This window comes from Eurosta solidaginis, chromosome 1, assembly GCF_040869045.1.
Source record: "Eurosta solidaginis isolate ZX-2024a chromosome 1, ASM4086904v1, whole genome shotgun sequence".
Taxonomy (NCBI): Eukaryota; Metazoa; Arthropoda; class Insecta; order Diptera; family Tephritidae; genus Eurosta; species Eurosta solidaginis.
The window spans coordinates 354,387,547-354,400,566 of record NC_090319.1 but is presented as its reverse complement, the minus strand read 5'-3'; the positions used below and the strand labels follow the sequence as shown (position 1 = coordinate 354,400,566).

Below are 13,020 nucleotides of genomic sequence, written 5' to 3'. Positions count from 1 at the left end.
TGTTTTTCATTTTAATTTTATGTCATTTTAATTTTTGTGTTATTTATGTTTATTAAAAATTTTCTATTTCCTATTTTTATTAATTTTTTTGTTTATTTAATTTATTTTTAAGTTGTTTATTTTTGTATTTCTAATATTAATAATATTTTTTCCATTTATGTTTATTTCTTATTATTACTTTTTTGTCATTTATGTCTATTTCTTATTTTTATTCGTTTTTTTATTTAATAATATATTTTTTATAAATTTTTAAATTTTTATTTAATCTTGTTTTTTTTTTTCATTTTCATTTTATTTTTATTTTAGTTTTTTCATTTATTTTTAGTTCATTTCTAGAGTAGGTACTGTTACTTTTTTGCTATTTGTTATATTTTTTTTACAACATTGATACTAGAGAATCATGTTATTACCCAATCAAAAAATTTCTTCATAATTTTTTTTTTTATTTATTTGTTCAGATATTTTTGTTTTTATTTTAATTAGCAAACTTCTATTATATTTTAATTATATATTTGTGTTGATTTATTTTTTTAATTATATTTTTTTCAATTAATTTTTTCTCTTTTTACATTCGCTTATTTTTTTATTTTATGTCTTTTTTACTCAATTTCAAGCTTTTTTTTACTATTTTAACCTTGTTAATTTTTTTAATTTGCATATTTTTGTATTTTCCGATTTGTTAGTTTTTTATTTTTTTATCTGTTAACCTTTTTATTTCTATTCAACTAATTTATAGTTTGAGTGTTTTTGCTTAATTGTATTGATTTTTAATTATTTAAACTGATCAGAATTAATTTTTGTTATTTGTTACTTCAACTCTCCTATATATACCTACTATTTTGTAATTTTTTTTAATTATTGGTTTTACAAAATTTACTACGAACTTATTTACTTATTTTCTTGTTTCAAAATTTAGCAAATTTTAAAGTTGTTTTTTTAAATTGACGTCTGCCTTATCTCTAAATTTGTTTTTCTAGCTTTAAGTTTTTTTTTACAAAAAATTTTTTTTTTTCATCCAATACTTATTTCTGAAACTTTTAGTTTTTAGTTCCAAAATTTTCAGAATTTATATTTTTTAATAAAATTGAAATTCGTTTTACCTATTAAAAATAGCTTTTTCTCTATGCTTGAAAATTTATGAATATTTTTTTCAAATTGTAACTTTGATCTAAATTTTTTAAGTGAAACTTTAAATATTTATATTCTTAAGGAACGTTTTTTTACTCCATACTTTTTTTTTTTTAATTTTAAGTTTTTAGTTCGAAAGTTTTCGAAATTTGTACTTTTATTTTTTTATTTTTTTTTTTTTTTGGCCTTTAGTTTGTTAAAAATGTTTGTAAATTCTCGATAAAATAACATAAAAAAAAAAACTTTTTATTTATATGCTTTATATATGGTCGATTTATTTATAGATATTTCGACTTCAATTAGAAGTCATCTTCACGAATCGTTGGATTACCAGGTCGATAAATAAAACCACAATATATAAGGCATATAAATAAAAAGTTTTTTTTTGTTATTTAATATTGCATTGCCTCGAGCTCGCGAATTTACAAGCATATTTATACTTCTTAATATTTGACATTTTTTTATTTATACTTGAAAATTTAATAAATATTTAATTTTAAAATGTATTTTTTGATCTTAGTTTTTTTAAGTGGATCATTTGAATTTTTTTAAATATTCGAAATTAATAAAAAAATTGTATGAAAATAATTTTAAAAAAATATTTTTTTAGAATTACTTTTGAATTCTCTACGATGTTTTTGATCTTTCACCTCTTTTCTACTTTACCTTTTGTTTTAGTTTTCAAAACAAATACTAATTTTTTTTTTTTAATTTCTTAGCATTCAGTTGAAAATTAGCGTAGTTTCGTAATTATCACAATTTATCACTAAACAATAAATTCGTTGTATGTATTTATTTAAGGTTTAATTTAAATTTAGTCTTTCGCACCATAGGAACACTATGTATTTAAAATAAAATTTTTTTTTTTCAATGTCCTTTTTTGACAACATATATATGTGTCGAGTTTAAGTTTTCATGGATGACTACGCAAATTTGTTTTGAAACGCTGTGCACACTTTTGTATCCTTTTTTAAAACTTTTCATTTTTTCGCTTTCTTTCTTTATTCGCTCGTTAATTTACGTTTACACTTTTCTATTTTTTGCGTGCACTTCGTTATAATTTCTTTTTTCTTTTCATGAATAAATTAATTTTGATTTTGTTAATTATTTTATTTTAGTGGTTAGAGCTTCATTAATTATGGACGTTGCTTTCAAGTTAAACCTTTTTTGTATTTTAACTGAAACAAGCCGATGCATGATTTGCTAAAGCGCACAAAATTTTAAACTTAAACAAAATATATTTATATCCCTTTTTTATTGCTGCATTTTCTGATTTTTTGTTGCTATATTCGCATCTAAATTAAAACGAAAAAATTCAATTGATTGATTATAATTTTAAAACGCTGCAATGTTGCCTCAAATGCTGCTCACTAACAATTGAAAAATTGGAAATGTTTTTTAGCCAACAACAGACAATTCCGCGTGTCACATGCTTTCTTTAATCCGCTGCAAATTTCCAAGCACAAGTCACATTTGTTAGTCTTCATGCTGGCCGCATTTTTTGCGTCGAAAGGTCGCAGTTAAAATAAAAAAAAAGCAAGATAAACTAAAGCCGAAGGTAAAAAAAGGAAAGTAAAATAATACCGGCATACTTAATCCATTTGTATGGTGACAACCTCGACTTGTGTGGAAAGATCTAAATTTACACATTACACGTTTGTTAAAAATCAATAAGAATCATTACAACGATTAGGCGCAGTGCAAAAGTTAGCATCTAAGCATAGATTAGTTTACATAAAAAATTAATCACATTTAGCACAAGTAGCACAGATTTAAAGGCACAAGTGCCTTTTGCTTAATAGAAATGAAAATACAAGTTTTTAAAAGCGTCAAAAAATATTTCCACAAATATTCGAAAACTTCAAAATTCGTTTAATGTAAGCACATTGTAGGAGCCACTGGTCCTTTATGACCGCGAACTCAATATAGATATACGACCCGCCTGAGCGAAGTCTCTCCAATTACTTATTTCATGGTCTTTCCAGAGGAGTGGTGGCCGCCTTCTTCCTGTGATTTGTACTCCAGGACACTTCTTGATGCATTACTATGTGAGATTATTGCTTTAATCGCCGCCTGACTCTCAATAAACATATTGATGCGACTGTAGCTTAAGTACACTTCCTCCACAATTCTGCCGCATTCTTCCGGCTACAATTCCCGTCTGAAAGACACTGCAGTGATCTGATCTGGCAGCCCATAGGATCTACTTATTTCTGCATCGACACAGTAAACAGCACACTCGACCCTTCCGTTTATTTGGAACAATCAATATACATGTGTATAGTATTGTGGCGAATGTTGACATCACTACGCTGTTAGTAAATAATCAACAACAACAAATACAGTAAGCAGCCAAACTTATGTACGTGCACACATAAGCCGCAGCTCGAAGTGAAGAGATATCTCACACATACACACATGTAGTCATCAGTCGAAGTAGTTACTCACACATACACACGCATATGACTATGAGAAACGCATAAACTACAAATATACATGTATATCGCTAGTAACCAAGCAGGAGACTCTAGAAAGTAAAACGTCTAGACCTTTGGAGAAATATGCTGACGAGGCAACGTAGAGTACAAAAGCAGCGCAAGCTGAGGAATTGCTAATCAGTTGTGATTTAAGCACGCTATTGGTTGTGAAGTATAATTGTGAAGTACTACTCCCAAAGTAATCTAAATAAAGCCCAGTTTGTAATACTGAATATTGGAGTGATTTCTTCAACAGTTTAGCGATTCGAACTTTAGCAGAAGGTTTGAAATAAGCGGAATTTCCCAAAATTTGTTACAGTATATTCTGCAATTTCCGCACAATTTTGCAAACTCTCCGGCTGCACTGTGACCTTAAGATGTCTTTCGGCACGAGACCATGTAGTTCGTTCACCCTATATTAGATGGCGCTACACCGAAATGGCCATACGGCTTGCGCTAACACCTCCCGAGGCCTGAAGCGTTGTTGCAGTTGCAAGTGCTATATTTTTGACCATTGGGTCTGCAGGTGGAAATGGTCCGCTTAAGATCAAATTAAACTTTAGGTTAAGTGGATTGAAAAACTGCACAATAAGTTTAAGCGCAGTTTAACTGACAAACTGAGTAGAACTTTTACTGAAAAACCGGGCCTGAGACGGCGATATTGCTTAAATCTATGGGTGGGGGTTTTGGCCTCTAACTCAGGACTTTCCAAGTTTCTTTTTTGGAAATTCTGTATGTGTCTAACAAAAAGTATATTAATCCATACTAGATACCTAATTATAATAAAATGTACGTAGCTCAGGCCCACTTACAGAACGGCAAGTTAGGTTTTCAACTCAGAGTTAACCTAACATAACTCACAAATTTTTCACACATTTTTATACTCAGTTGAGCAGAGCTCACAGAGTATATTAAGTTTGATTGGATAACGGTTGATTGTACAGGTATAAAGGAATCGAGTTAGATATAGACTTCCATATATCAAAATCATCAGGATCGAAAAAAAATTTGATTGAGCCATGTCCGTCCGTCCGTTAACACAACTTGAGTAAATTTTGACGTATCTTGATGAAATTTGGTATGTAGGTTCCCGAGCACTCATCTCAGATCGCTATTTAAAATGAACGATATCGGACTATAACCACGCCCACTTTTTCGATATCTAAAATTTCGAAAAACCGAAAAAGTGCGATAATTCATTACCAAAGACAGATAAAGCGATGAAACTTGGTAGGTGAGTTGAACTTATGACGCAGCATAGAAAATTAGTAAAATTTTGGACGATGGGCGTGGCACCGCCCACTTTTAAAAGAAGGTAATTTAAAAATTTTGCAAGCTGCAATTTGGCAGTCGTTGAAAATATCATGATGAAATTTGGCATGAACGTTACTCCTATTACTATACGTACGCTTAATAAAAATTAGCAAAATCGAAAGAGGACCACGCCCACTTTAAAAAAAAAATTTTTTTTAAGGTAAAATTTTAACAAAAAATTTAATATCTTTACAGTATATAAGTAAATTATGTCAACATTCAACTCCAGTAATGATATGGTGCAAAAAAATACAAAAATTAAAGAAAATTTCAAAATGGGCGTGGCTCCGCCCTTTTTCATTTAATTTGTCTAGGATACTTTTAATGCCATAAGTCGAACAAAAATGTACCAATTCTTTTGGTAGGGGCATAGATTTTATGACACTAACTGTTTTCTGTGAAAATGGGCGAAATCGGTTGAAGCCACGCCCAGTTTTTATACACAGTCGTCCGTATGTCCTTCCGCCTGGCCGTTAACCCGATAACTTGAGCAAAAATAGGCATATCTTTGCTGAACTTAGTTCACGTACTTATCTGAACTCACTTTATCTTGGTATAAAAAATGAACGAAATCCGACTATGACCACGCCCACTTTTTCGATATCGAAAATTACGAAAAATGAAAAAAATGCCATATTTCTATACCAAATACGAAAAAAGGGATGAAACATGGTAATTGGATTGGTTTATTGACGCGAAATATAACTTTAGAAAAAACTTTGTAAAATGGTTGTGACACCTACCATATTAAGTAGAAGAAAATGAAAAAGTTGTGCAGGGCGAAATAAAAAACCCTTGAAATATTGGCAGGTATTACATATATAAATAAATTAGCGGTATCCAACAGATGATGTTCTGGGACACCCTGGTCCACATTTTGGTCGATATCTGGCAACCGCCTTCACATATACAACTACCACCACTCCCTTTTAAAACTCTCATTAATACCTTTAATTTGATACCAATATCGTACAAACACATTCTAGAGTCACCCCTGGTCCACCTTTATGGCGATATCTCGAAAGGGCGTCCACCTATAGAACTAAGCCCCACGCCCTTTAAAAATACTCATTAACACGTTTCATTTGATACCCATATCGTACAAACAAAATCTAGAGTCACCCCTGGTCCACCTTTATTGCGATACCTCGAAAAGGCGTCCACCTATAGAACTAAGGCCCACTTCCTTTTAAAATACTCATTAACACCTTTCGTTTGATACCCATATTGTACAAACGCATTCTAGAGTCCACCTTTATGGCGATATCTCGAAAAGGCGACCACCTATACAACTACCACCACTCCCTTTTAAAACCCCATTAATACATTTAATTTGATACCCATATCGTACAAACACATTCTAGAGTCACCCCTGGTCCACCTTTATGGCGATATCTCGAAAAGGCCACCACCTATACAACTACCACCACTCGCTTTTAAAACCCTCATTAATACCTTTCTTTTGATACCCATATTGTACAAACACATTCCAGGGCTTCCCTCGGTTCATTTTCCTACATGGTTATTTTCCCTTATGTTGTCACCATCGCTCTCAACTGAGTATGTAATGTTCGGTTACACCCGAACTTAACCTTCCTTACTTGTTTAACCTAACTCTGAGCTAAAAAAAAACAAAAAATTGTCGTTCTGCAAGTGGGCATGAGAGTATGAAATTGAAATAATCAGTTCATTAAATTTTACAACAAAAAACTAATAAAACCAAAATTAACTGCAAAATTAAAAACAAAAACGCGTTGTCTTAAGACCTTCAAAAACTTTAAAAATTTCAATTAAGCCAATGAGTCAATAACTTAAGATACAATGTGAATATAATTCTTAGACTTTGTTGATTATGCAGTCATTGAAACAATGAAATAAAACAAGTAAAGGTGTATAAGTTCGGGTGTAACCGAACATTATATACTCAGCGTGAGCTTCAATTGTACATTTCATTTCAGATAAATTACTTTTCTACATAACACGTGGCACCGCCCGTTTAAAAAAAAAATGTCTCCCCATTTCCTCTTACAATAAAACTTGATTTATTATTCTAGTCTCCGACCCTTTTAAATTTGTTTTACATCTAAGTTGCCGTGGTCTTCAACCAATCCCGTCCATTTTTACTAGAAATATTTACTGCTAACATAATTTCATTACGTTATGTTAATTTTTCTTCGAGTTATGGCTCACGAAACATAGAAAATTGCTTAGTATAAAAGGGGCGGTGCCACGCCCATTTTTTAAAATTTGAAGTTTTCCAATTTATTGTTATAAATCCACTTGGGAAATGAAATACCATTGATATAAAGCTCTTTTTTGCAAAGATATAGATTACGGCTCAATCAAATTTTGTTCGATACTGATGACTTTGATATATGGATATATATCTATGCCGATTCCATTATACCTGTACAACCAACCGTTATCCAATCAGAGTTAATAGTATAAAAAGACGAATAGAACATAAAAATTAATTTAAAATAATAAATTATTCGCGAAATTAATGGCAAAACATGTTTATGTTAATAACAACAAATATTAGTATACACATTACGCTGGGTCGATTTATTAACCGATATCGCGACATCGATTTTTCGATAGGATTTGGCCTCAGGAAAAAAAGTTCCACTACGCAAACCCAAAAAAATAAATTTCGAGCCTGCGAAATTTAATTTTTTTTTACTTTTTTTCGACTTTGACTTATACGGTCTTTTTCATGACCTACTAAAAAATGTTTCATTTGATTGTAAAATTTTCATGTATACCCTGTCCGACCCAAAAATTCTCGCTATAAACGTTGTCGGTAACAGTTTTTTGAACATTTTTTTAGTAGGTCATGAAAAAAACCTTAAAAATCAAAGTCGAAAAAAAGAGGCTCGAAAATTATTTTTTTGGGTATGCGTATTGGAACTTTTTTTTTCCTGAGCACAAATCCTATCGAAAAATCGATGGCGCGATATCGGTTAACTTTCGTCCATACAAATCGACCCACCCTAATGCACATTGTAGAAACTGTGTGTTAAATGAAATAAAGAAAATTTCGTTATTTTTTTCTACACACATCAAGATTTTCGCTATGCACAATGAAGTATACGCCAACTTGAGAACACAACATTTTTTTTAGCAGTCCAAAATAATGACTGCTTGGCGGCTGTAACGGCTGCGGCGAATTTGCTACTTGTCTTCAAATGTTATCTGGTGTGTCATGTTTGTAGGATTATATTCTTTGTTGCCTACTCCAGGTATAAAAAATGTGCGTTGGACTCTCAAACAAAATTGACACAGAAAAAATGAAATGTTATTATGTAAGTGCCTGTGTATTTATGTTAGTCTGCCTGTTATATTAACGAATATGGAATTTTATACGTATGATTTTAGGTAGTAAACACGTAACCTTGAAATAAGGCAAACGGTGGCACAATATTTATGCCCATCATTTTGTAAAATTTTGATTAACTTAAAGCTTAAATATTTCAAAGTGGTGATACATAGAACTCAAGGCTGATCTGTGCAACACAGCGATTTTTAACGAATTCTAAACAAATGATTTAATTTTTATTGGGGCAAAGGTACATAGTTCATAGTTTCAAAAATAACTATCTGTTTTTAAAGCACCTTAAAGCGAAACACAAAAAGTTGAGCTATTCTTAACATATGACGGCCTTATCATACAGAACATTTGGGTTCAACTAATCAAATATTGCAATCAAACTTTTGTAAGACTGTATGATTGTAAAATTAATAATCTATAATCAATTTTCAATCAAATATTGCAAATTTGATTGCTTTTCTATGATTGTAAAATATACAATCTACAATCAACCTTCACTTCGTTCGCAACAACTTAATTGCAATGAATTTAGAGACGCAATCAAAGTCTATGATTGCAATCATAAAAAATGCAATCATTTGTTACTTGGATACATTATATGCACTTCTGTCAGTTTGTACGTATAAACATACTTCCGATTAAGAAAGTATAAAATAGTGCCATAAAAGACGAAACTAGAGGTTTTTTGATATTTAAGGTATGTTGAATAACACTCAAATAACTACTAACGAATAAGACTTATTTTCAGTTGGTTTGATGCAGACTTTTGCGCTTATTTGGCAGATTCTAATTCACTTGTTTTCATGAACAAATGTGTCCGGCTGAAGCTGTGACTGTTTTTTGAGATTGATTGCAATAATAATTTTTGTACAATCAATGATTGTAGCCGATGCTTGCTTGTTGATGTGTTGATGTGTGATGGTAGTTGAGGCATGCTTTCAATGAACGATTGCAACGGGGTTGTGATTGCAATCAATTGATTTTAGATTGTAATTTCTTATAGAATCAAGAACAGAAACATGACAGGGCATATAAAAGTAATTATTCATACGAACCCCAGTATTGCAACTACGAGATGCAATGGTCCCTACGCTCAGAATATCGCGAAATTTTTAGATGTGCATTACGTATAGAACTCTTTGAAAAACAGGGAATCCATACAGAACACTCTGGCTCCAAGGTCTGAGACCTTATTTACAACATGGACGCGTGAAATGTCGACAATATTGAACATCCACGTCGATGGCACCACGCTACCGACTGTCTTACACCCCAAATTCTTGGGAGTGACGTTCGATCAGGATCTACATATTGGAGAGCATGTAGTAGCCGCAATTGTACCGAAAATCCAGAGCCGTAATAAAATCCTCAAACCTCTTGCCGGCTATACTTGTGTTAAAAATAAAGAAACGCTCATTACCACTTACAAAGCAATTGGCTGGCCGATTGCATGCTACGCGTCCGCGATATGGTCACCAAGCCTAAAGGCTACTCACTGGCAGAAATTACAGGCCTTCCCCTAGCGGGTTAGGGGGGGTCAGAATATACCCGCGGTAGGTATGCCTGTCGTAAGAGGCGACTAAAATACCAGATTCAAGGGGCTGTGTAGCGCAACCCGGTTGCCAGCGCAACATATAGCTTCTCCAAACCCAATTGTCAACCTCACCTATCCGCGGCGAATCCTGTTTCACTAACAGACGAGGCTCTGGCGACCCTAAGCTCCTTATGGAACTTGGGGTTGGGGAGGGAGGGGATGACCTGAAGGTTTAATGTGGCCACATAAATCGTTCCCGAGATGGTCGGGCCAGCACCTTAATGGTGCTGTTGTACCGGAGCGTACCGGATCTGTATCCGGCAAAGGACCATCACATCGATAACACTCCCCAAAGCCTTCGGGGAGCAACCTTATCGCTACAACAACAACAACAGGCCTGCCAAACTACCGCCTTCAGAACCACTACGGGCTGTCTTCTTATATCCCCAGAACACCATCTACATAATGAGGCGATAATATTCCCCATTACGGAGTATTTTACATATTCTGGCGAATGTTAGCATCACTATGCTGTTAGTAAATAATCACAACAACAAAAACAGCAAGCAGCCACACTTATGTACAAGACAACAAAGAATATTCGATACACATAACCAGCAGCTTGAAGCAGAGACAATATTTCACACACATATATGTAGCCCGAAGCTAATAGCAGAAGTTGTTACTCACACATACACACGCATATAGCTAAATAACCAAGTATGAGATACAACTGTCAATGAAGGCAATGTCGTGAAAAGTCTAAACATTGAGAGAAATATGCGAACGAGGCAACAGAGAGTATAAAAGCAGCGCAAGATGAGGAATAACGAATCTGTTTGATTTAAACACAGTAGTAGTGACGCATAATTTAATTTGTGAAGTACTACTTCCAAAGTAGGCCAAAAAAGACCATTTTGCAATACTGAATATTTTAGTTATTTATTCGACAGTTCAGCGATTCGAACGTTAGCAGGCGGTGCATAATTATCAGAAATCACCTAAATTCATTACAATATGTATATGTAGTATGTACCAAAAACTCAACACAGCATCAGCCGAAGCACAAGCAAAAATCAGATAGATATTTAAAATTCATTGGGGCAAACTAGTTTAGCACACAAAGTACATTGTGTATGAATATTTCATAATTCTGCAAAAATTTGCTAATAAATCGCGCATTAGCTGGAAATGGAGATTTTGAAAAACATTAACAAATACATTTATGAACAAACAAACAAACAAAAAAAACAAATGTGTATATTAGACTGGGTCGATTTATTAACCGATATCGCGCCATCAATTTTTCGATAGGATTTGGGCTCAGGGAAAAAGTTCCACTACGCATACACAAAAAAATAATTTTCGAATCTGCGAAATTTCATTTTTTTGACTTTTTTTCGACTTTGATTTTTAAGGTTTTTTCGTGACCTACTAAAAAAATTGTCGTATGTTGTTTTCTTTTTTTTTTTTTAAAAAACTGTTATAGCCAACGTTTTTAGCGGACATTTTTGGGTCGGACAGGGTATATGCACATGAAAATTTTACAATCAAATGAAATTTTTTTTAGTAGGTCATGAAAAAAACCGTAAAAATCAACGTCGAAAAAAGTCAAAAAAATTAAATTTCGCAGGCTCGAAAATTATTTTTTTGTGTATGTGTAGTGGAACTTTTTTTTCCTGAGCCCAAATCCTATCGAAAAATCGATGGCGCGATATCGGTTAACTTTCGTCCATACAAATCGACCCACGCTAGTGTATATACATATGTACAGCTTAAATTGCATACTTAACATATAGCCTTTGCAACTCTTAACTAGTTTATTACGCAGCTGTGAAAATAAATGACTATCAAATACGGTAAGTGTAGATTTTTTTACTCCTGCATTAGTGGGATTTTATTAGCGAAAAAATTTCGAGTTTTTTTATTTAATCAAAAGTAAAAGTGCTGGTGGCAATAAAAATAAAATGCATCAGTGTTGCAATCAATGAGCAGCCACATCATCAAGCAGTGTGCGCATGTGCATCACCATAGATAGTTGGCTCACTGACTTACGCAAGGAAATCCCAGTATCACGCACAGTCACAACACAAAAACAATAATAAAGTACAAAAGTTTAAATTATAAAGTTCATTGCTATCATAAATCGATAACAATTTCCGCTGTTCAATCACCAGCACACTTACAAGAAAACAAAATCCTGTTTGCGATGGCTAATGACCGACCAATCGTCATCGTCCAACGTAGCCAAGTGATCAGTAGGCACCAACCAAGCAAGTTAACAAAAAACAACAAAATACGCAGAAATGCACTTACAACAACTGCTGAAAGCGGAAGAAAGTCAACAACGATGAGTTGGACTTACGAGGAGGTTCATTACTCCGTCCTACGCAACAACAATAACAGCAGCAACTACACCAAGTGCTATTTTATAACTTGCGTGGAAGTTTTACTTTCCAACGTTCACTGAACGAGTTGGTTGCAAAAAACGTTGAGATGAGGATGTTAGTGCACTAGTAAAAGGTACTTTTGTGGCGGGTCTGTTAATGTATTCTGCATACATCATTTATGAGCTCTTATCTTCGAAGTACATCATCCCAGTCTTTAAAGCAAAATTCAGGAGTAAATCCGCTTTAGGTTAACCCATATCCCCCCGAGGTTGTCATAAGGCAACGCGCGTTAAACATGTTGTTACATGAAAATAACATAGAAATAAAATAATTAAAAAACCATTTTTAAGTTAAACGGTTTTATTGAAAACAATACTTACATGAAGTAATAATAATACTAAAAGCTAGAAAATAATTAGGTAGGTCCTAGGTACTAGTCATCACACTCCTCATCAATCTAGGGCGTTGATCAGACAATTAAATAAACGCGTTGCACGCGTGAAATTTCTAAAAATGTGAGGCGTAGTATAACCTGATTAAGGTTCAGTTGGTCTTATATATGACTATCAATAGAAATTTGACGCGCCCAACGCTTACATTTAATTTTCTGATCAACGCCCTAATTATTTTCTAGCTTTTAGTATTATTATTACTTCATGTAAGTATTGTTTTCAATAAAACCGTTTAACTTAAAACTTTTTTTTATTATTTTATTTTGAAGTTTTCAGTCCTTATTTAATTGCCTAATATTTCTCATTCAGACCAATTCTAAATATTCTCGCGAAATTTTGTTCTCGCGGATTTTTTTATTCCCGCGGAAAAATTCCTCCAATTCTTTTTTCCTAG

General features: G+C 33.0%; 2 protein-coding genes across 2 annotated transcripts in view; both read right to left on the bottom strand.

Annotated features, from left to right (window-relative positions):
- Nucleotides 1-13,020, bottom strand: part of Doa (Darkener of apricot) — a 312,594-nt gene that overhangs the window by 217,535 nt on the left and 82,039 nt on the right. The window lies entirely within an intron of this gene.
- The window catches only part of LOC137238098 (myb-like protein A), a 33,860-nt gene that overhangs the window by 3,244 nt on the left and 17,596 nt on the right, over nucleotides 1-13,020 (bottom strand). The window contains exon 2 of the mRNA XM_067762717.1: nucleotides 1,795-2,423. The gene's annotated coding sequence lies outside the window, so the exon portion shown is untranslated. The remainder of the gene's footprint in view (nucleotides 1-1,794; nucleotides 2,424-13,020) is intronic.